Source organism: Bubalus kerabau, chromosome 4 (assembly GCF_029407905.1).
Source record: "Bubalus kerabau isolate K-KA32 ecotype Philippines breed swamp buffalo chromosome 4, PCC_UOA_SB_1v2, whole genome shotgun sequence".
In the NCBI taxonomy this organism is placed as follows: Eukaryota; Metazoa; Chordata; class Mammalia; order Artiodactyla; family Bovidae; genus Bubalus; species Bubalus kerabau.
In genome coordinates this window covers 75,892,304-75,914,966 of record NC_073627.1, presented here as the reverse complement: position 1 = coordinate 75,914,966, position 22,663 = coordinate 75,892,304, and the positions used below count along the sequence as shown (strand labels likewise).

The 22,663-nt window shown below is 43.1% G+C and overlaps 1 long non-coding RNA gene across 1 annotated transcript; it reads right to left on the bottom strand.

Moving 5' to 3' along the window:
* Positions 1-487: 487 nt before the first annotated feature.
* Positions 488-6,162, bottom strand: LOC129649853 (uncharacterized). The gene is made up of 2 exons (XR_008713312.1): positions 5,936-6,162; positions 488-639 (listed from the first exon to the last, which is right to left on the bottom strand). It is a non-coding gene; the product is annotated as an uncharacterized LOC129649853 (long non-coding RNA).
* Between the last annotated feature and the right edge of the window lie 16,501 nt (positions 6,163-22,663).

The following is a 22,663-nucleotide window of genomic DNA, read 5'->3' as shown; positions in this document are numbered from 1 at the left end:
AGAGAGTGGAAGGAAGCTTAATGCCCCAGGCTGTGGGAAGGAGTTCTGGCTGTCAGCTACAAATTGGTGCTTGCCAAGGGCATTTGCCATCTGCCCCTGCAGAGACTGAACCCTGTGCTGCTGCAGATGTTGACCTTCAAGACACCCTGAAGGGAATTCAGGGTGGAGAATGAGGCACTTTGTGCTCCAGGGAAACTGGTCTTTAGATAGTTAGATATTTTCAGGAACTGACTTCATGATCCCAATCCTTGCATCTCCTTATATCTAGAAAAGCACTAAATCCCTTCATGATGACATCAGTTCCTCACACTAGCAGAAAATCTTGGAAGTAAGTGTTTGGTTGCACTGAACTCCCCCTTTACTGAAATCTTATATATAGACCTCCCCCCACTACTACTTTGGAGTAGTTTCTCAGAACTATCTAAGGTGCTCTCTCCTGGGCTGCAGTCCTCATTTTGCCCCAAATAAAATTTAACTCACACTCTCACACTGTGCATCTTTTTTAGTCAACAGGGACAAGTTCCCACAGGGGTGCAGGAGAAACCAATGTTATCAGTTTTTACAAATCAAACCCAGATCAGTTAGCCTTGCAAAGTTCCTTTTCTTCCCCCATGTTGGTGGCAACCAAGTTGTGGTGACCTAAAGATGAAAGAGCAGATAAAACCATGGAGAGTCTTGCAGTGTAGGAATGGAAAAACCTTATTGTCCTTCCCTCCTGCATGTTGTAACTATTAACGGTTTTCAGGTCCTCCTGAGCAGTATAATCTGTCTCCCGTCCTACCCCATTGGGAGAAGGTATTTGCTTTACTCTTCCTCCACTCAGTATACATGCCTCATCCAATCAGCAAATGACCCTCAAGACCGCTTTCCCACTCTTGCACCCTGGGTATAAAAGTGGACTAAGGACCCTTGTTCAATGTCAGTTCTCCCTTGAGCTGGCCCACTCTTCTATCAGCGTCTCCCACTCTAATAAACTTTATTTCCCTCTCATTCTGTCTCCTGTCTGGAAATTCTTTTCCAACCCGTGCATGGACCACGACACAAATGGCACAGGCTGACATAAGCTACGTTCTATATAGATTTTTCAGTCATTAGCAGTTCTAAATTAACCAGTGGGATGATCTTGCTGAGTGAAGGAACAGGAGGATCAGTGGGGGTCTAGGGTATTGACTGACGTTTCAGCAGCACAAAAGAGGCCAAAGAGAGACGTTAGGCAAAGTGCAATTATAGGAGCACCTGCGATGATTCAAAAATACCAAATAAAACCTTGCTGCTTCATTTGGGAAAATTACAAGGCAAAACTGAACAATCTTTTTGTCTCTCAATAATTTCGGCAAGTAGGAGGGAAAAAGAGATGGTTTCTTTCCCGTTTCTCGGTCCTGGCAGATGAGAAATCTCCATTCATGGAACAGACAGCCCTGGCCAATTTTCTTGTATCTCTGTGCCTTTGCAAACTCTCAGAGGCACTGAGTGTTTCCCCTTCACTTCACACCGTTTCTCCAATGAGCCTGCAGTACTTGGTAATCAGGAAGGAAAAACAATTTACATTTAAAAAATCTGGCAGGGGACTCTTGCTTTCAATATGGTAATTTGAGGACACACACTTCACCTCCCCTCTAATGTACAAATCCTTTGAAATGATCCAATAAATAGTAATATGGGGGAAATATGTATAGCAGGGCTGGAAAATAGACCACTCTAATGGCAGAAAGTGAAGAGGAACTTAAAAATCCCTTAATGAGGGTGAAAGAGGAGAGCGAAAAAGCTGGCTTAAAACTCAACATTCAAAAAACTAAGATCATGGCATCCAGTCCCATCACTTCATGGCAAACAAAAGGGGGGGAAATGGAAACAATGACAGATTTTATTTTTCTGGGCTCCAAAATCACTGCGGACAGTGATTGCAGCTGTGAAATCAAAAGACACTTCTTGGAAGAAAAGCTATGACATCCTAGACAGCGTATTAAAAAGCAGAGACATCACTTTGCTGACCAAGGTCTGTATAGTCAAAGCTATGATTTTTCCAGTAGTCATGTAAGGATGTGAGTTGTACCATAAAGAAGACAGAGCACCAAAGAACTGACCCTTTTAAACTGTGGTGCTGGAGAAGACTCTTGCGAGTCCCTTGAACTGCAAGATCAAACCAGTCAATCTTAAAGGAAATCATCCCTGAATATTCATTAGAAGGACTGATGCGGAAGCTCCAATACTTTGGCCACCTAATCTGAAGAGTCGACTCATTGGAAAAGATCCTGATCCTGAGAACGATAGAGGGCAGGAGGAGAGGGGGATGAAATGGTTGGATAGCATCACTGAATGGACATGAGGTTGAGCAAACTCCAGGAGATAGTGAAGGACAGGGAAGCCTGGCGTGCTATAGACCATGGGGTCACAACCATCAATGGACCAGAAATGTAACCAGCGGGACCCTATAGGACTTTCCCAGGACAGGCCTTTCCCCATATTCTCTGCTTTAGCTCCTCTCTGAAGTACCTAGATCATAGTGTTTGATGCCTATTTCCTGAGTTATTTCTCAGATGTGAAATCCCCCAGCGAAATGGAAGATGTCAACTACTTGATGACTATGAGCACCTAGGCCTGGGCCTCCTGGAGCCTAATGACTGATTAAGTTAACCCGTGTGACATCACCCTGTTTCCTCATCATCAGCCTATCACAAAGTTATGCACAAAAGTATCCTGCAACATGCCCTGCCTCACCTGGCTTTTCAAAGTATTTGGGAGAGAATTTCCCTGGTGCTCTAGTGGTTGGGAATTCGGCTGCCAATGCAGGACACACAGGTACAACCCCTGGTCTGGGAAGATCCCACATGCAGGGGAGGGGGGCCCAACTAAGCCTGTGGCTACAACTCCTGAAGCCCCCATGCCCTAGAGCCCATGTGCCACAAGAAGCCACTGCAATGAAAAACCCTAGCGCTGCCACTAGAGAACAGACTCCACTCACTGCAACTGGAGAAGAGCTCCCACTCACTGCAAATAGAGAAAGCCCCATGCAGCAATGAAAACCCAGCACAGCCAAAAATAAATAAATAATTTTATTCTAAATAAAGTATTTTTTTTAATGCTTGGCAGAAATTCTGGGGAGCTGGGGATTTTAGGGCATAAGCCACCCATCTCCTTGCATGGCCCTGCAACAACTCTTTCTCTGCTCCAAACTCCATTTCAGTTTGGCCTCACTGTGTGTTGGGCACACTAACTTGCATTAACAGAATTTTGAGAACTTTCTAGAAACACTGAAGTAGGTGGGAGGAGGGAGACATATTGGGAAAGAATAAACTAGTGCCCTTTTCTGGAGGGTGATTTAGCAGTATATTAATTATAAATGTACACATCATATTTGCGGCCACCCAGCCCCTGAGAATTTATCCTAAAGAAATAATGGGACAGATGTACAAAGATGTGTGTTATGATGACAGCTATAGTTTCACTTTTATATATATAGGTCTTCAAGTCTTATTAAACTTCACTTCTGTCTTTCAAAGCATTCCCCATTCATACGCTTACTCCAGAAGTGGAAACCAATAAAAGAAAGTATTTCATTACCATTATTATGCAAATATTTTCCCATGCTGGGCTGCATAGTGTGTTGGAATTACATTAATTTCTCTATGGATTTAATTTTACATCACGAGGCCACTTGAAAGAGAGTATTTCTAACATCAAGGAAAAGTAACATACTCTATTTCCACACCCCATTAACTCCTTATAATTATGTCACATTTTATGTTGCCTTATATATTTCTCGTACAGTTTTATCCCTTTTAACGTTCTTTCCTTTCTTTAATTATTTGTGGCTATATTCTCAATATTTTTTCAACCTGTTAAGCATGCTCTATGTTAGGTAACCTAGACAGCATATTAAAAAGCAGAGACATTACTTTCCCAAAAAAGGTCTGTCTAGTCAAAGCTATGGTTTTTCCAGTAGTCATGTATGGATGTGAGAGTTGGACTAAAAAGAAAGCTGAGCTCTGGAAAACTGATACTTTTGAACTGTGGTGTCGGAGAAGACTCTTCAGAATCCCTTGGACTGCAAGGAGAACAAACCAGTCAATCCTAAAGGAAATCAGTCTTAGAATAATCATTGGAAGGACTGATGCTGAAGCTGAAACTCCAATACTTTGACCACCTGATGCAAAGAACTGACTCACTGGGAAAGAACCTGATGCTAGGCAAGATGGAAGGCATGAAGAGAAGGGGACGACAGAGGATGAGATGGTTGGATGGCATCACTGACTCGATGGACATGAGTTTGCGTGAGCTCCGGAAGTTGGTGATGGACAGGGAAGCCTGACCCCATTCCACGGGGTCTCAAAGAGTCAGACACAACTGAGCGACTGAACTGAACTGAAGCAAGCTCTGCATTCTGTGCCCCTGGCCCTGGTCCTTTTCTCCCTTATGGGCTGGAACTTCCAAAGTCCACAGCATAGCCATCTCCCAGGACTTTTCTTCTTAACCTCCCAGACCATTAATTTCATGTTTTCCCCCTTCCTGGTTTCATATCCTTGTTTTTCTGGAGAACACCCTCAAGTAATTTCCTCTTAGGTAGATAAATAATACTAGAAATGAAAGAAAGAACACAACTCCTAGTGCTGCAGAAATAAAAGATGTGGATCATAAATGAAATGAAAAGACAAATCTTTGCTATGAGAGAAAATATTTGCAAACAATGCAACCAACAAAGGCTTAATTTCTGAAATATATAAACAGCTCATGTGCTGTAGCCAGAAAAAAAAAAAAAACAAAACCTGATTATGCTTCTTTGTAACTAGCTATTCAGCTTTTAACTGGTCATAGGATGATTTGGTTTTCAATTTTCTTATCAATTTTAATAGACTCTACTTTTTAAAGAAATGGATCCATTTCAACTAATTATTCAAATTTAATAAATTTGAATATATTCTATCTTTTAAAATTGAAATATAGTTGATTTACAATACTGTTTCACTGAAAACGCTAAACCAGGAACCTAAACCCTAGAAGTTTGCTGGTATCCGGGCTTCTTAATGATTCAGTCCTAAGCAAAAATCAGCTTAGGAGAACCTCCATCCACTCAACACTGTTGCTGACTCAGCCTCTAGGTAGCTCTCAGTAATTTGAAGCAGAGAGAGGCTGGAGGGTGAGGAAGCAAACAAATAAGGCAGGCTTGAGAACCGTGTTGAGAACTATGCGGTCCAACACAAGTTATGAGCACCAAGAAGGTGGCTAGTCAGAATTTAGATGTACTGTCAGTGTGAGAGAGCAGATTTTAAAGACTTGATTTTTTTTTAAAGGTAAAATATCTCACTTGCAATTTTTTCATAGGGGCGACACATCAAATTAATATTTTAGAATTGTCCTATCACCAAAAACCCAACAAACTTTAGGCCCAAAAACTTCAGGCCTAAGCTTAAGAGGCTGCAGCTGTAAGACTTCAGACCTTTAAATCTGCATTAGCCAGAAATTTCCTCCCACACATGTTTCTGTTTCTGGGCTCTCAGAACTTTTAGGTAAAATCCCCAAATGATATACTACAATATCTGTGACGAATCCCTTTGATTCAAACTTAGAGAATATAAAACACCTGGAGGAATTAAGAACACGATAGAGAAAAGTGGGCTACCCGGAACACATTCTGTTTTTACTAATCAAATTCAAAACAATAGACAATAAAAATACATTAAGAAGACGATTTCTTATAGTTTGAGACTTAGAGACGCTAAGAGTTTTAAAATAAAAGCTCTGTAAATATGCTTGCTGGACCCCAGCAGGTAAAGATGAAGGCCTTTCAGGTTTGCACAAGCTCTGACCCCTTGGTACCCAGTTACCTCTAGAAAACACGCTAGTGAAAATATTAAACTCTTTGCTGCTATGCACCAGCCTCTCAGCTGGTGGTACAGCCAGTTATGAGAACTCATATCTCATTTTCCTTAAGAAATACCTTGGTTCTGGAGCAGAGCTTCCTGAGAGCCCTCCTTGCAGTTATGTGGATCAGGACCGGAGGAAGCAACATTTCAACAGGCAGGCGGTCAGCACGTGGGCCTGTGCAGGATGGAGGGCCTGCCGTGGCCCAGACATCAGAAACCATCGCAGTGGGCTCTCACCCAGGCTCCTGCTGAAAGACTGAAGAGCTTCACAAAGAAGACCTGGGATTCCTGGTTTTAAAGAGCCCAAGTTCCCTTTAAAAAAAAAAAAAAAAAGTACAAGGAATTGTAGCAAAATATACTGAATGGAAAAAGCTATCGTGCCTTTTGGAAGTTTCCATTAAATAAATTTGTTTCATGGGTTGCTTTGTTTTCCCAGCCTCCAGCAGGCTGGCATTCAGACGCTCTCTCTGTTCCAAGGCCCAGGTGTGGGCCCTTTGGAGGGTCCGTGGGGCTGGGCAAGATGGAGGAAGGGCAGGCAAGCTCTGGTTCTGAGTGCATCAGAAAACCCTTCGAACTTTCAGTCTAAGGTCTGTGACTATAACTTGCTTCCTCCCTCCCTTCCTTTTCCTTCCTTCCTTCTTTCTTTTTCCCTTTTCTCCCCACACAACTCTCCTCCTCCCTTCCTCTCCTTTCCTCTCTCCCTCCCTCCCTTCTTAGTTCTCCTTTTCTTCTTTATTTATTTATGAGAACCTCCTTACACCCTTGTTTCAAGGTGTTCCAAGCGCATTTTGTATCTCTCTACCCAGTTCTACTGGTGGTCATTTTGATATTAAATTCTTTAAATGCACAGAGAGCAGAATACAAAGCAGCCAGAGTTCACAATATAGATGCTAATTAGTAATCAGCGCTGCGTTGTTGCTTAGTCACTCAGTCATGTCCTACTCTGCGATCCATGGACTGTAGCCTGCCAGGCTCCTCTGTCCATGGGGTTTTCCAAGCAAGAATACTGGCATGGGTAGCCATTCCCTTCTCCAGGGGATCGGACCTGTGTCTCCTGCATTGGCAGGAGAATTCTTTATCACTGAGCCACAAGGAAAGCTCAATAATCAGCATAGGATCTGTATAATAAAGGGTTTTTGCTTTCCTTTTTAATGTTTCTTTTGCCTTTATTGGAAAGTATGAGATAACCCTCTGAAAGATGAGCTCACATATGAGAGAAGAGGCTGCATTGTTGAGCCCCAGAATTCAGCTGATCTCTGGAATTCTGTACCTTCTTTATCCTATTGGGCATTCATCTTGTCTTAGCACTCATTTTCAAATTCACATAATTTTTCCAGGACAGACATCCAAGTAGAATAAACTTTTTATCAAGATCACCCTAGGAGACTTTGTCTATGTAAATTTCAGAAAGGAAAGGGGTACGATGCATGTGCCAGCTGCTTGGATGAATATGAAGATGGGACCAACTCAGCATCCTTTCCAGTTTCCTCATTTATCAGTGCAAACATGTACTTGCAGACTCTTGATTAAATATATCTCCAAACTACCTGTCCCATCTGTAAACAAAAAAGAGCATTCCACCTCAGAAAAAGTCAGACTCTGACACAGTGTTCATGAAGTTTCCTGGCACAGCCCATAGACCTTTAGCTTGGGCAGAACCAAATTTTTGTGATTCATGTCCTCTCAAAATCCATATATTGAAGCTCTAACTCCCTTACGTCAGAATGTGATGGTATTTGGAGACAGAGTCTTTAAAGAGGTAATGAAGGTAAAATGAGGTCACTGGTGGAAATTTCCTGGTGGTCTGGTGGTTAACACTTTGCACTTCCAATGCAGGGGGTGTGGGTTCCATCCCTGGTTGGGGAATTATGATCCCTATGCCACATGGCCAAATAAACAAAATATAGTAAAACATTAAAAAAAAAAATTGAGGTCACTGGAAAGTCAAAGTGTTAGTCGCTGAATCTATCGGATTCGGTGATCCCATGGACTTCCGCTGGGCTCCTCTGTCCATGGAATTCTCTAGCCAGAATACTGGAGTGGGTAGCTGTTCCCTTCTCCAGGGGATCTTCCAGACCCTGGGACTGAACCAGGTCTCCTGCACTGCAGGCGGATTCTGTACTGTCTGAACCACTGGGGTGGGCTCTAATGCAATGACTGGTGCCCTCCTAAAAAGAGATTAGGACACAGACACAGAGAGGGTAGGTAATCCAATGACTGGTGCCTTCATAAAAAGAGATTAGGGAGCAGACGCATAGAGGGTAGATCAGGTGAAGACACAGGGAGAGGAGAGCCACCCGACAAGTTGTGGAGAGAGACTTCCAGTCCTCTCAACATCATGATTTTGGACTCCAGCCTCCAGAACTTGGAGACAATAAATGTCTGCTGTTGAAGTCCCTGGTGTGTCACACTTTGTTATGGCAGCTTAGCAAATGAATACACTAGTCATCTGGGGCTCCGTGGAAATCCTACTCTTATCAGAACACAACAGAATCCTCAGGCTTCATGGAAAACGATATGGAGAAGTCCAAAAGTCCTGACACAAAGTGATGTCAACACAGGGTCATGGTCCAGCCGTAGCCGGATGGGGGACAGGATGACAGGGTAGCAAGTGCTGTTTGACCTTCAGAGGCTGATCAACTTATTTCCTTTCAAAATGCCCATTTAGGAATGCCACTTGATTTATTCCTCCTTCAAGTATTCTGTAAAATAACTTATATCAGCATTCTATAATCAGATTATTGAAAGGGTTTTGATCAGGTGTAGGACTGACCTTCGTTTCAGTATTTAATATTAAATGTAATTTTTTCAAGTAGAATTGTTTTTAGAGTAGTTTCAGTGATCAATGCAAAGAAATAGAGGAAAACAACGGAATGGGAAAGACTAGGGATCTCTTCAAGAAAATCAGATACCAAAGGAACATTTCAAGCAAAGATGGGCTCAATAAAGGACAGAAATGGTATGGACCTAACAGAAGCAGAAGATATTAAGAAGAGGTGGCAAGAATACACAGAACTGTACAAAAAAGATCTTCATGACCCAGATAATCACGATGGTGTGATCACTGACCTAGAGCCAGACATCCTGGAATGTGAAGTCAAGTGGGCCTTAGAAAGCATCACTACGAACAAAGCTAGTGGAGGTGATGGAATTCCAGTTGAGCTATTCCAAATCCTGAAAGATGATGCTGTGAAAGTGCTGCACTCAATATGCCAGCACATTTGGAAAACTCAGCAGTGGCCACAGGACTGGAAAAGGTCAGTTTTCATTCCAATCCCAAAGAAAGGCAATGCCAAAGAATGCTCAAACTACTGCACGATTGCACTCATCTCACACGCTAGTAAAGTAATGCTCAAAATTCTCCAAGCCAGGCTTCAGCAATATGTGAACTGTGAACTTCCTGATGTTCAAGCTGGTTTTAGAAAAGGCAGAGGAACCAGAGATCAAATTGCTAACATCCACTGGATCATGGAAAAAGCAAGAGAGTTCCAGAAAAGCATCTATTTCTGCTTTATTGACTATGCCAACGCCTTTGACTGTGTCAATCACAATAAACTGTGGAAAATTCTGAAAAGATGGGAATACCAGACCACCTGACCTGCCTCTTGAGAAATCTGTATGCAGGTCAGGAAGCAGCAGTTAGAACTGGACATGGAACAACAGACTGGTTCCAAATGGGAAAAGGAGTTCATCAAGGCTGTATATTGTCACACTGTTTGTTTAACTTCTATGCAGAGTACATCATGAGAAATGCTAGACTGAAATAAACACAAGCTGTAATCAAGATTGCTGGGAGAAATATCAATAACCTCAGATATGCAGATGACACCACCCTTATGGCAGAAAGTGAAGAGGAACTCAAAAGCCTCTTGATGAAAGTGAAAGTGGAGAGTGAAAAAGTTGGCTTAAAGCTCAACATTCAGAAAACGAAGATCATGGCATCCTGTCCCATCACCTCATGGGAAATAGATGGGGAAACTGGAAACAGTGTCAGACTTTATTTTTCTGGGCTTCAAAATCACTACAGATGGTGACTGCAGCCATGAAATTAAAAGACGCTTACTCCTTGGAAGGAAAGTTATGACCAACCTAGATAGCATATTCAAAAGCAGAGACATTACTTTGCCAACAAAGGTTCGTCTAGTCAAGGCTATGGTTTTTCCTGTGGTCATGTATGGATGTGAGAGTTGGACTGTGAAGAAGGCTGAGCACCGAAGAATTGATGCTTTTGAACTGTGGTGTTGGAGAAGACTCTTGAGAGTCCCTTGGACTGCAAGGAGATCCAACCAGTCCATTCTGAAGGAGATCAGCCCTGGGATTTCTTTGGAAGGAATGATGCTAAAGCTGAAACGCCAGTACTTTGGCCACCTCATGCAAAGAGTTGACTCATTGGAAAAGACTCTGATGCTGGGAGGGATTGGGGGCAGGAGGAGAAGGGGACGACAGAGGATGAGATGGCTGGATGGCATCACTGACTCGATGGACGTGAGTCTGAGTGAACTCTGGGAGTTGGTGATGGACAGGGAGGCCTGGCGTGCTGGGATTCATGGGGTCACAAAGAGTCGGACACGACTGAGCGACCGATCTGATCTTAGTTTCATAATAAACCTGAGTAGGTGGACTTCCCTGGTGGTCCAATGTTTAAGAACCTGCCTTCCAATTCAGGGTACACAGGTTAGATGCCTGGTCTAGGAAGATGCCACATGCCGTGGGACAACTAAGCCTGTGTGCCACAACTACTGAGCCCCCACACCACAAGTAGAAAGCAGCCCCACTTGCAGCATCTAGAGAAAGCCTTTATGCAGCACTGAAGATACAGTGCAGCGGGAAAAAATCCCGAGTGAAAGGTACAGAAACTTCCGATATATCCTCATCCCCCCACACCCATCACAGCCTCCATCACAAAGAGAAGCATATACTCAACGGCTGTCTTTCTCCTTTCTGTTCCCAAAGCCAGAACATGCTGTGTTGGGACAGATTTTGAAAGAGTGGTAATTTAAAGATTTTCCAGTACTATTGTGTTATGTATAAATTTGATTCTGCAACTGAATGAATACCCTGACTTTTACCTCCTAAACTTCAGTATCCTTAGGGTTTTGTAGGTGTCCCCTAGAGAAGGAAATGGCAACCCACTTCAGCATTCTTGCCTGGAGAATTTCATTGACAGAGCAGTCTGGCGGTGTACAGTCTATGGGGTCACAAAGAGTAGGCCAAGACTGAGTACATCAAGAGAAAGAAATACCACCTGGAAATCCAGAGGTTCAGCAACTGCTCTGTTGATACTAAGATGAGCTCATCTTAGGACCATCAGCTCAACTGTGTACAGGCAAACTCTGTACCTAGAGTATTGGAATTGAAAATGAGTGCTTATGTTTAACAGAACTTGTGATGTATGATGTATCCAAACAATAGTGTGTGTGTTTAGTCGTTCAATCATGTCTGACTCTTTGCGACCCCCTGGACTGTAGCCCGCCAGGCTCCTCTGTCCATGGAATCCTCCAGGCAAGAGTACTGGAGTGGGTAGCCATTCCCTTCTCCAGGGATTGAACCTGGCTCTCCTGCTGATAGATTCTTTAACATCTGAGCCACAGGGAAGCCCAAACAATATCGTATCAAAAGCTAAATCATGTCATGAGCAATTGTAACTCTGCAGGACACATATGCATATTTCACCAAATGCCAAGAATTTCTATGCGGCTGTGTTTGAAGTTATGTACAACAAACGCATTTTTTTCTTCTTTAAGAAACAGTAGAACAATTTTTTAAAATAAAATGTCAGATTTCTTCTTGTATCTCATGACTTTTCTTCTATGATAGTGATAACTGGCTTCTGCCTCCGTTTCAGCTGAATATCAAATTCTTGTCCTTAGCCATTTGGAGGTCAACCAAAATGAATATGTAGCATATCACAATGAAATCCACTTTTTCCAAGCCCCATTCTCCTACAATGTTAAAGAAGCTGGGACTTTTACTTCTAAGTCAGCTCAATACCACTGAGATGCTGAAAGGGCTCACATGCTCAGAGTTCTAGCTCTGCTTCCCCCGTGGTGCCCAGAGAGTGAGATTGAGGGGAATGGGTTTTTTCTCTCCCCTCAGTGAGGGAGGGCATTGTGCCTCACTGTGGCTCAAAGTGCCTGCCGTGCTTTAGAGACTGAGTCTGGGCCTCAGAGACTCAGTTGTTGTTGTTCAGTCATGTCAGACTCTTTGTGACGCCATGGACTGTAGCCCACCAGGCTCTTTCCATGGGATTTCCCAGGCAAGAATACTGGAGTGGTTTGCCATGCCCTTCTCCACGGGATCTTCCCCACCAAGGGATCAAACCTGTGTCTCCTGCATTGCAGGCAGGTTCTTTACCACTGAGCCACCTGGGAAGCCTGTCAGAGACTCAGACATGTAAACACAAACTAAACTCTCTCCACATTAAAGCAAGGAGAAACAAATCTCACACACCGAGGGGAGGAAGCTGCCAGGGGTACACTGAACTCTCCTTAGGCTGCTCTGAAAGTTCCTGAAATGGGGTGATTTTGTTTCTCAGAGGACTCCTGTGTCTAGTTAAGCAATTTCTCTTACAAAATAAAGCCAAGAATAAATAGAGTTTAGACCCCAAGAGAATCTTTCTGTATTTCTTCCTTGATTAGAACAATAAAACCTGATTATGGTGAAAGAAATTGCATGAGTCACCATTTTGGCAGAATCAGAGGTGATATTGTTAAGAAATAATTTCTTTGCTTTTGTTTGTTATTTTCCTGCCATTACTTTAACCTGTGAGCCTTTGCTCTGCAGGCCAGAAAAATTCTTGACTGAGGCTGCCCCAAAAGGAAAAGAACCATGAAGAAACAATAGGGAAAATTCTTTCTGAATTACATGGGTCTGCATGAACTAGTAAATATGATTTATAAATTTGACTTTTGAAATATACTAGCTTGAACCTGCTTTCCAGTAAACGCTTTTCTCTTATGCTGAGACCTACAACAAGTTGATAATGTATACCTCTGTAAACAAAGATTTTTAAAAAGTTTGCCTTTAGGTTTAGAAAACCTCAAATTCTGCTTCTACCTCAGTTTTCTTCCCCAGTGAAACAACCAAAACCTGGACAAAATACATGAAAAATGGTTTTCGAGACAGTGGACATCAGACAGAGAAGGACTGTGATTCCTGAGACAGGAAATAGACAAAGCAAGCCTACGGTGGCCCCAGATGAAGCCTTGAGAGTTTCCAAGACACCGTACAGGGAGGGGGACCAAGGGGTAATCGGCAAACTCTTTAGGTTGGAAAGGCAGGTCTGAAAATCTAGAGAGCCTAAGGAGGCTAGAGTTTGCAGAACACACTGCTGCCCAGGGAGAGAAGCCAGAGACCTGCAGGGGGTCGCCCTCAAGTATTCAGCAGAGCATTGAGAGGGCACCCATGTGAGGACACTCCATGATTGGGAGAGACCCACGTGAAAGGATTAGAGGGAAGAATGCCCTGTGATTACTCTGGGCCAGTAATGGGGCCCAGGATTCGTGGCAAGTTAGATATCAAAGCTTGAGGGCACGGATTGCCTTGGTGGTCCAGGGGGCTAAGAATCAGCCTTGCAATGCAGGGGACATGGCTTCCATCTCTGGTCCAGGAAGGCTGTGCATGCCGCAGAGCAACTAAACCCATGTGCCAGGACTACTAAGCCCTCGCTCTAGAGTCAGTGAACCACAACTAGAGAGTCCACGTGCTGCAACTAAGATTTGATGCAGCCAAATAAATAATTAAAAAAAAAAAAGCTTGATAGCAATAATTTCAGATAATAGGATGCCCCCCGTACAGCACTCTTCTTTCTCAATCTTTTCCCATAAACAGTATTCAGTTTCACTAATAGTTTGCATTTTGCATGTTTATTTCCTTTCTCAATAATAAGCATATGTTTGTTCAATTTTTTCATCCATATACCTTTGACTTTAGTTTTCTTTTTCTAGCTTCTTAAAGTGGAAGTTTAGGTCACTGATTTTAAGGCCCTCTTTGTGTCTAATAATAAAAGCACTTAACACTTGAGTTTTATATAGCTCTTTAGTGCCATCCCTCAAATTATAATGGGCTCTGTTTACATTCTCATTCCATTCAAAATATATTCTAATTTTCTTTGTGACTTCTCTTTTTTCCCATGGATTATTCAGGTTTCATTTCTAGCTATTCAGTGATATGCTGCATATATTTTTGTTATTGCATGCGAATTATTTTATATCAGAGAACATATCTGTATATTTTAATTCTCCTGTATATAGTCTATACAAAATAGTCTATCTTGTTGAATATCCCCTGTACATTTGAAAAGCAGTCCTCATTTTTTAATCAAAATTTTGTTCAGAGCTGTTCCCCCAAAGGAAGAATACAGGGCCCAGGAACCAAGCGGCGGCATCATTTACCATCACACTCAGTGACCCACATGGGAAATTTGTGCTTCTGTCCCTCCAGCTCTAGGCTCTGCAACTCAATGGCTCCCAAAAGGAGGACACCTCTTCTAGTGGACAGAGCAGGACTCTGCTGAAGTTGAGGCGGTGACTGCTACCTGCATACCTCTGCTCCTGGTACCCAGGCACCACCAGGAAAGAAGGGATGCACCATTCTGCAGGGATAATTGACACAGACTAGTACAATGCAGGTGGGGAGGATCCACTTGAACACCTCTCAGCACTCCCTTGTCCAGTTTAGACACAACGTGAACCAAGGCAGGAATTCCAGCCTACGACAGGCTTAGTGACCAGGGCCCAGAGCCCCTCAGAGGGAGAGTCTGTATTATGCCAGCATAATACAGCAAAAGCACCAGCCAAGGCTGAATATAGTGAGTGGTAGCTGCTGTTCAGTCACTCAGTCATGTCTGACTCTCTGCGACCCTGTGGACTGCAGCATGCCAGGCTTCCCTGTCCTTCACCATCTCCCTGAGTAGAGGAAGGGAATAATGACTGTCAGCATGGTCCAGGGGCCAGTTCAGAGATGGATGCTGTAGTTCATCCCATAAACCTCTGCTTGTAAATTTCCCCCAGGAAAAAAACTGTGCTAGCACCCTGACGCAGCTCTTCCTGGAACACAGATGGAGAAGTAGATCCAAGCAGTGTGACAGACTGCAGCGGATACTATAGTGCGTTACCAGATCCGCAGCTACAGGGTGGGGATGGAAGGGGTACCTACTGGCAGATAGCATTCACCTATCAGTCCCTGAAGAAGTTGTCTCAGCTGCAAAGAGCTGCCTTGCCTGAGATTATATCACTTCCCAGAGCAGCCCACAACCAGTGACTGATCAGTGAGGGAATATAAAGACCTGGCCATTTCAGCCCAACTTGGGACAGCTCAGAAGGCTTATCCTAGCTTCAGAGCAGCATATGGGGTTGGCCTTAGCTGTCTTTGGGCCCGCATCACATTTGGATATCTTCTTCTGTCCACTCCCAGTCAAAAGTATTGATCCCAAGGGCACTCCTTAACCAACTTCCTGCATCTCATAGTTTGCTCCCCAGGAACCCAATCTACAGCACCAAGATTGCACAAGATTGTAAGTAGAGATGCTGGCTTTCAATGCAGGTAGTGTGGAACTTTCCTGGTGGCTCAGACAGTAAAGAATCCACCTGCAATGCAGGAGACTTGGGTTTGATCCCTGGGTCACGAAGATACCCTGGAAAAGGGAACGGCAATCCACTCCAGCATTCTTGCCTGGAAAATTCCACGGACAGAGGAGCCTGGCAGGCTACAGTCCAGGGGTCACAAAGAGTTGCACACAACTGAGTGACTAACACTTTCACTTTACTTGCAGTGTGGGTTCACAGGCTTACTCATAATGACTGCAGTCTATAGCTGGCCTAAGCCTGAACCTCAGAATTAATCCTATGGAGAAGAAAGGGAGTAGGCGAAATCCTTAGCTAACTTTAAATCTGAAAGGACTGAAAAGTCATTGAAGGGGTTTGAGTTTTTTAGAAGTGGCTTGACTAAATTTTGATCAGGTAAATGAAGCTTGAGATAGAAATTATAGAGAAACAATTAAGGGTTCTTTGCATATCTGAGTCTTAGAAGTCATACCCACTGCAAAAGATTTAGCATCAGTGAGTTTCCACTATTGAAATTAGAGCAATAATCAGAATTACAGTGCTTATATAGTAACATAACCATTTCTGTATTTTCCCAGGAACTGTCAAGTATGTCAGCCCACAGAAACGTTTCTGTGCCTGAAACATCAAGGCATGAAGCTAAAGAGAAAATATCTCTAAGTCATCCAGTTTGAAGTCATTCTTAGTCCTCTGTGGTGGACTAAAACAAGGAGACCAAAACGATACGCATGTCAGATCTGGAACTTGTGAATGTGAACTTATTTGGAAAAATGATTTTTGCAGATGTCATTAAGTTAAGGATCTGGAGATGCGGATTATCCAGGTAAATCCTTAATTCAATGACAAAGGGATTTATGAGAAAGGCAGGGGGAGAACTGAGACAGACCAAAGAGGGGGAGGAGACACAAAGAAGAGAAGATGATGTGAAGGTGGCAGAGACTAGAGTGATGCCCTCCCAGCCCAGGAGAATGGGGCTGCCACCGGAAGCTGGTAGCTTTCAGACCTCTGGCCTCCAGAACTGTGAGAGAATACATTTCTGTTGTTTTAAGCCACCAGGCTTGCAGTGGTTTGTTACAGTAGCCACGAGACACCCACACATCCTCCTGCCTTCTGTATCTGAATGCATCCTTGACTGTTGGTGAAATATACAGATTTATGTTCCTCAAATGGCCAAAGAAATAGTTGAAATAGCTCAGCATCCCCCAGGTGTAAGCGTTATGCATACAATCGCTGTGTAAAAATTGCCCACCCCTGAGAACACAGCAGCATTGATCTACCCGTGAAGATGAATTACAGCTCCTTTCCTGAGAGAGTGCACAGTGGGGCGGGGGTGCATAGATTTTTTTACATCCTGAGTCTATTTCAGTCACATCCATGCTGAAGGTCAAACAATCTAAAAACCCATAAATAGTCAGTCTTGGATCCAAAGAATCGATCTTGCTGGCACTCTGATAACAAAATAAAAAGTAAACCATTGATTATTCCATGACGTGTAAATAATTAAGGCCAAGCGGGGAGTTAGACCTTGTTCTTTTCCCACCTTAGAAAGAGTGCTGATAAACTGGTGAGGATATCTGAATAAGCAAGAGGACACTTTTAAACAAAGTCAAGGAGAGATACGGTCCTCTCCTTTAGCATGGTAAGAGATTCATTTCACGGTGCACCATCCAACAGTCACATTGTCTGGAGAGCTATTGTTCTTCCTCCCCAGGGAGCGTACAGAAGGATCCACGCTATCTGTGGGGGTTCAGAAACCTCTCAGGAGGGACTCAGGAGCCTCAAAGCTCTGCACCTTTTCTCTGGGGAGGGTGGGGGCAGATGGAGGTAGGAGCAAATTAATGAATAAAGAATGAGTTTCTAAAGGCTTTAGAGAGAATTCCCAAGTGATGGCCAATTCTTCACTGCAAAGGCTTAAGAGTGAACAGGCAGAAAAAGAGTAAGTATTTTACTTAACTCTGTACAATTCTGAAAGGCAGATGCTCTTGTCCCCACACTATAGAGGAGAAAACAGAGATTCAAGAAGTTAAGAGACTTGAGGTCACAGCAAGAGATGAAGCCAGGATTACAACTCAAATCTATCTGACTTGAAAAGCTCGGCTCCTTGAACTCTACCCTAATGCCCCGAGGTCAGATGTAAACACACAATAGAAAGTGGGTATGAGGACCCCCTCAGGAGAGAAAACAGTAATATCTGTCTGCCTCACAACACATGAGGTAGGGGATCAGATCAGATGATTTATTCATATATTAATATATTCACCTTCACATACTGAGTTATATCAGTAAGAAGATCAGACATGGAAAAAGGGATTAACAACAAAGTCCTACTGAATAGCACAGGGAGCTATATTCACTATCTTGTGATAAGTGAACTGAAAGTCGTTCAGTCAAGTCCAACGCTTTGTGACCCCATGTACTGTAGCCCACCAGGCTCCTCTGTCCATGGAATTCTGCAGTAAGAATATTGGAGTGGGTAGCCATTCTCTTCTCCAGGGGATCTTTCTGACCCAAGGATCAAACCCAGGTCTCCTGCATTGCAGGTGGATTCTTTACCATGAGCCACAAGGGCCTATTATGAAAATATGAAAAAGAACGTATATATGTATAACTAAGTTACTTTGCTGTACAGCAGAAATTAACACAACATTGTAAATCAACTATACATCAACTATACTTCAAAAAAATTTTTTAAAAGGGAGGTCCCTGGTGGTCAGTGGTTAGCATTTGGCACTTTCACTGCCGTGACCCAGGTTTAATCCCTGGTTAGGGAACTAAGATTCCTCCCAGCTGTGCAAGAGGCCTAAATAAACAAACAAACTGGGGAGATAAAGAAAGATGAAAAAGCAGAGTTGTCTCTACCTTTAAGAAATGTGTAGTTTAGAAGGGGAAATTTGAAATACAGAAATAATAAAGTGAGGATGGTCTGAGCAAGTGAACTCAGGGAGAAGTCCATCACAGAAGCTCAGGAGGAAGAGGCTGCATTTAGATGGAAGGTGGCATTTTTATACCAAAGGGGAGGAATTCGGTCATGTGAGGAAAGGAAATTTCATGCTAAAGAAAGTACACACAAAGTTAGCACAACAAGATGAGATAAGAAAAGGCTTTGAGATTGTATAAAATGCAAAGAATTATCTGGGGAAAAGCCCATGTAAAAATATATATTGGACAGATTCCAGCTGTTGTAATATCCAGGGACAGACCTCATATACAGGAGAGAATTAGTTGGCCTCAGCTCACCAGACCATTATGGATCTGAAGTTGAAACAGATTCTTTAGAACCTCAACTATACAATGCGTGTGTACTAAGTTGCTTCGGTTGTGACCGACTCTGTGAAACCCTATGGAACTATACTGTAATTAAATTTTAATCAATATTTTATATAATATATTGGTTTGATACATTTATCAAAACAACTACAGGAAAATAAGCATAATAATAAACTAAAAATTATAGTACAGAAAAATTTGGGTTATGAAGACTATGTCAAAACATAAACTATTGTGAGATATAATATGCAGTGGGCACTTCTGATTGTAGGAAGATGGAGCAGACATACTTTTCCTTATCCCTTCTGCTAAGTGCAACTAAAACTCTGGATACTCCATGTAAAACAACCACAAGAAGACGCTGAAAGGTGGAGAGAAGATGCCCAGCTATGCAGGGACTTTGGTTCCCAAGGGCCCTGGTAGTGAGCCCCCTGGGTTTTCTCTTTGCCTCACGTACGACAGACTTGGAGCTAAGAAGCTGCCAACTTAGAAACACAAACGGGTGCAGATAAAAAGAGTCCCACTCCACTCCTGCCCCAGAAAGCTTGCTCTTTCTAGCCAAAGGACCAGAAAAAATGTCAACCTAGCAAAATGGGAAACATTTTAGATAACAGCTGCTCTATGGGAAAGCTTGTGGTCCCACCACACACACCTAGGCCAACAGAGCTCACATTCTGGAAGATTCCTTTTACATGACATTCTTGAAATAAGAAAATGATAGAGTTGGGGGAGGGAGGGAGTTATAAAAGGGCAACATGAGGGACCTGTGTGGTGATGAAATGAAAATGTTCTGCACCTTGACAGGATCAGTGTCAATATCCTGGTTGCTATGTTGTAGTAGGATTTTTAAGATATGACCATTGGGGGGAAGTGAATAAAAGGAACATTGGGTCTCTCTAATATTTACAACTGCAGGTGAATCAATTATCTCAAAATAAGAACTAAAACAAAAATTCAGGGGAAACCAAACATGTGATGATGCTCACAATAATTGCAATTGTATTAAAACAGCCAAAGACTGGAAGGAATAGCCAAAACTGAAAATAGCTATATTTGACATAGAACTATAGTGAATTTTCCTCTAAAAATTTAAAATTGTTATTATTCCACTGTGTCATTAAATTTTTGTCTAACATATTTTGGAGGCATTCTGGTGACTGGTTTAGTATTGCAAATATCAGGTTTCACTTTTTATTGCAGGAGTAAAATAAAATTGCCCCCAACTTAAACTGTGCATGAATGAGTCCTACAAAATCTCTAAGTCTCCAGTTTCTTTTTTTAAGGGTTACTTTAATATTTTAAGGCCTTCTACAAAATAACTTTTTATTTTAAGATATTTATTTATCTGGCTGTGTGGGGTCTCAGTTGCAGCACGTGGGGCTTTCATTGTGTCACGTGGGGCTCTTTCGCTGTGACATATACACTTTCAAATCTGGCATGCAGCCTTAGCTGTTCCACAGCATGGGAAATCTTAGTTCCCAGACCAGGAATTGAACCTGCCTCCCCTGCACTGCAAGGTGGATTCCTAACCATTGGACCACCAGGGAAGTCCCCTAAGTCTCATTTTCCTTGAAATATTAATAACATCTTTCCCAGATGCCTCAGAGCATCAATAAATGTGGCTCCAATGGGTAAAGCGTTTTCAATCTGTAAATCCGCTGTAAAGTTGATATAGCGTACAGTTTATAAAGTAGTTCCCACTTTAGATAAATCTAATGTACATAACTTCATTGACTAGAGTTGACTGAAGCTAGGAGTTAATTCTATTTACATAATTATGGGCTGAATTGTATCCCTTCAAAATTCACATTGTGCAGGCACAACTCCTGCTGTTGTTCAGTCACTCAGTCACGTCCAACTCTGTGACCCCATGGACTGTAGCACGCCAGGCTTCCTTCCTGGAAGCATGGCTGTCCTTCACCATCTCCTGGAGTTTGCTCAAACTCATGTCCATTGAGTCAATGATGCTATTCTTTCTCTGTCACCCCCTTCTCCTCCTGCAGTATCTCAGGATTTGGACTCTATTTGGAGATAATGACTTTAAAGGGGGTAATTCAGTAAAAATTAGGTCACTGGGGACTTCCCTGGTAGTCCAGTGGCTTAGACTCCTCACTCCCAATGCAGGCAGCCTGAGTTCAATCCCTGGTCAGGGAACTAGATCCCACGCACCACAGCTAAGATCAAATACCTCTATGCCACAACTAAGACCCAGTCAGGTACGACTCTTCAGGACACAATGGACTGTAGCCCGCCAGGCTCCTCTGTCCATGGAATTCTCCAGACAAGAATACTGGAGTGGGTAGCCATGCCCTTCTCCAGGGGATCTTCCCAACCCAGGGATGGAACCCAGGTCTCCCACACTGCAGGCAGACTCTTCACCATCTGAGCCACCAAAGAAGCCCCAACTAAGACCCAGCGCAGCCAAATTAATAAATTTTTTTAAAATGAGGTCATTGAGGTGGGCCCTAATTCAATTTGACTGGTGTCTTCATAAAAAGAGGAGATTAAGACACAGACACACAGAGGTGGACTGTGTGAAGACACAGGGAAAAGATAGCCATCTACACGCCAAGGAGAGAGGCCTCAGGAGAAATCAACCTTGCCACTGTCTGGATCTTGAACTTCCAACCTCTAAGAGCTATGAGACAATATATTTCCATTGTTTAAGACACACCATCTATGGAGTTTGTTATGGCAGCCCTAGCAAATTAATACATCTACCATTTTAGGTCTGCCTGTTAACTAGTGCTATACAATGAAAGGTCCCAGTGGATCCTAACCCAGGATGTAGCCTGAACTCGAACCCAGTCAACCTGGGTCAGTTTCATGGCTGCCAATTCCTAGCTGTGTGACTCGGGGAAACATTGTCTCTGACCTTAGTTTTTTCATACATGAAAAGTGGGTTTTTACCTCACAGGGTTAAATAAGGATCCAATGAGACTGAATGACATGAAGTCAAGTTTAAGAAGTACCTGATACCTGCAAGGCAGTAAGTACGTATTTGTTTCCCTGCCCTTATCTTGGGCTTCCCAGGTGGCTCAGTGGTAAAGAATCTGCCTGCAATTCAGGAGACTCAGGTTTGATCCCAGGTCGGGATGATCCCCTGAAGTAGGAAATGGCAACCCACTCCAGTATGCTTGTCTGGAAAATCCCATGGACAGAGCTTGGCAGACTACAGTCTGTGGGGTTGCAAAGAGTCAGACATGACTGAGTGACTGAGCATGCACACGCGTTCTTATCTCAAAGATTTGCTGTTATTGTTCAGTTGCTAAGTCGTGTCCGACTTTTTGTGACTCCATGGACTGTAGCATGCCAGGATTCCCTGTCCTTCACTATCTCCTGGAGAAGTTTGCTCAAATTCATGTCCACTGAGTCAGTGACACTATCTAACCATCTCATTCTCTGCTGCCCTCTTCTCCTTTTGCCATCAATCTTTCCCAGGATCAGGGTCTTTTCCAATGAGTTGGCTTTTTGCATTAGGTGGCCAAAGTACTGGAGCTTCAGTCCTTCCAATGAATATTCAGGGTTGATTCCTTTAGAATTGACTGGTTGGATCTCCTTGCTGCCCAAGGGACTCTCAAGAGTCTTCACCAGCCCCACAGTTTGAAAGCATCAATTATTTGATGATCAACCTTCCTTATAGTCCAACTCTCACATCCGTACATGACTACTGGAAAAACCATAGCTTTGACTATATGGACCTTTATTGGCAAAGTGAAGTCTCTGCTTTTTAATACGCTGTCTAGGTTTGTCATAGGTTTGTCTTGCTGCTGCTGCTGCTAAGTCGCTTCAGTCGTGTCTGACCCTGTGCGACCCCATAGATGGCAGCCCACCAGGCTCTGCCGTCCCTGTGATTCTCCAGGCAAGAACACTGGAGTGGGCTGCCATCTCCTTCTCCAATGCATGAAAGTGAAAAGTGAAAGTGAAGTTGCTCAGTCATGTCCGACTCTTCGCAACCCCATGGACTGCAGC